This window comes from Cervus elaphus, chromosome 5, assembly GCF_910594005.1.
Source record: "Cervus elaphus chromosome 5, mCerEla1.1, whole genome shotgun sequence".
Classification (NCBI taxonomy): domain Eukaryota; kingdom Metazoa; phylum Chordata; class Mammalia; order Artiodactyla; family Cervidae; genus Cervus; species Cervus elaphus.
Window position 1 is genome coordinate 92,374,167 of NC_057819.1, and position 2,421 is coordinate 92,376,587.

A 2,421-nucleotide genomic window follows, 5' to 3' on the forward strand; every position below is an offset into this window, starting at 1 on the left:
AAAGCAGAAATAGATGTTTTTCTGGAACTCTCTTGATTTTTTGATGATCCAGCCGATATCGGCAATTTGATGTGTAGACACATATATTTAAACATGCATTGATACATGTTTCCCTAGACAGGTCACTGAAAAACCAGCACTTACATGTGTAGACAGATATATTTAAACATGCATTGATACATGTTTCCCTAGACAAGTCACTGAAAAACCAGCTCATGTTTGAGTGAACATGAAGTATCTTTCACCTTCTCCTCAGTCCAGTAAGGTGTGGTTATTATCCCCATTTTAGAGATCAGGGAACAAAGGGACTTAGCAGGATCTAAGTAGCTTGCTCAAGGATTCCAGGCTAATCCATTGTCCTTCCTACCCTTCCCTTAACCTTCATGACAATTTGTGCTGGCCCTTCCCCTCCCACACAAATTCTCTGTCAAGCTACAAGATTATGGATGTCTCCCCAAACACAACCTGATTATTGGAAGGAAAGGCCTGAGAAGAGGTGAGAGGGAAAAGAAAGGAGAGGAGGAAGATGGAGGGGGAGAGATGAAGGGATGGGAGCTCCTTGCACCCGCCCACTCTGCCTGCCCCGCCCCCAGCCTTGTCTCAGCCCACATTTTCCTCCCTGGTCTTCCAAGCGTTGCTGGGATGCTCCAAACGATCCCATTACAGCGGGGTCCTTGTGCTCCTGGACTCCTGAGCCCCCGGGACCCCTAAGAGCTTCTGTCCCACCCTGATGCTGGCTCCATGCATGCTTGCCTCCGGGCTGTGGAGTGAAATTCCAGGAGGGAAGCAGCCCTCTCGAGAGCTCGCCTTGGCTGGCTTCTGCAGCACCTCTCTCTTCGGTACCCACAGGGGCTTTGGCAGGAAGTGTCATCTGTTGGGTTTGATTTTCCACCTGAAGGAGGGTGCAGAAGCTGCACTCTGACAGTAAAAGCAAGAGTGAAGGCACTAGATCGGACTTCTCTGGCAGTCCAGCGGTTAAAACTCCCCCTTCCAATGCAGGGGGTACAGGTTAATCCCTGGTCAGGGAGGTAAGATCCCACATACCTTAGGACCCAAAAACCGAAATTTTAAAAAAGAAGACAGAAGCAATATTGTAACAAATTCAATAAAGACTTTAAAAATGGTCCACGATAAAAAAAAAAAAATCTTTAAAAAAGAGTGCAGGTGCTCGAGCAGAAAGGTCAGTGTGAGGATTTTAAGAAATCGCATGGTGCAAGGGGCCCAGCACAATGCCTGGCACGCAGTAGGGCTCTGCAAGCAAGGACTGTCCTCCCTGACCCTGAGGAGCTCTCAGAGGTACCTCCCATCAGCCCCCCACCTACCCCCCACCCAAAGCTGCATTTCAATTTGTCTCCTACACTCAGGCTGCACTCCATTACACAGGGAAATTTAGCTTCATTGATATGAAGGGGCTAATTACTACATGAGACATAATTACAAGACGGGAAATGGATTTATAGATGCTGTCAGTCGGAAGGGAAGCTGCTGCGGCTGCACTGTTCTCCTACAGGGCTCAAAGCTGCCCAGAGTCTTGCCCTGGGAATACTTGCCTTACCGAGAGATGTCCTCCTAGAGAGGTCCGTGGTGCTACAGATTTCTGGACATTAAATCCATGTTTCCCTCTGAATTTGTTCCACCATCAGTGATATGCTCCCCAGGGTCCCTCAACACAATAAAAATCATACTTAAGAATGTAGTTAGTCTTAAAGGAAACATATAAAGAGAAGAATGACAAGAGATGATCTATCTTAAAACTAGTGGAGCTTTCTGACTCTGCTGCTGCCACGGCGACTGTGAGAAAGCTTGTGGCGAAGCGGGGGCAAAAAAAGGAAGCAGGTCCTGAAGTTCACTCTGGACTGTACCCATCTGTAAAAGATGGAATCATGGATAGCACCAATTTTGAGCAGTTTCTTCGGGAGAGGATCAAGGTGGATGGAAAAGCTGGCAACCTGGATGGTGGTGTCCTAACCATCGAAAGAAGCAAGAGCAAGATCGCTGTAACTTCCGAGGTGCCCTTTTCCAAAAGGCATTTGAAATACCTTACAAAAAAATATTTGAAGAAGAATAATCTACGTGATTGGTTAGCCATAGTCATTAACAGCAAAGAAAGTTATGAATTGCATTACTTCCAGATTAATCAAGATGAAAGAGGAGGAAGATGAGGATTAAAATTCACTCTGTAATATTTGTATAAGTTCTTAAATAAAATTTATCAATCAAAAAAAAATTAGTGGAAAGGAGAGATGCTGTCTAGAAACTCTAGGGTGCTAGTGCCTGCTTTTCTTTGGGATTAGATGAATCTTGACAGAGAGTTATCTGTCCAGGGACTTACCTGATAAATATGCCCTCTTAGAGCCCCTTATGGTTTAGTTTTCTTCGATCCAAAATAACATGTCTTGATGGGAAGGAGCCTCAAGAGAA

General features: G+C 45.5%; 1 pseudogene; it reads left to right on the forward strand.

The window, feature by feature from the left end:
• Nucleotides 1-1,207: 1,207 nt before the first annotated feature.
• On the forward strand, nucleotides 1,208-2,169 carry LOC122693205 (annotated as a pseudogene).
• Nucleotides 2,170-2,421: the final 252 nt, after the last annotated feature.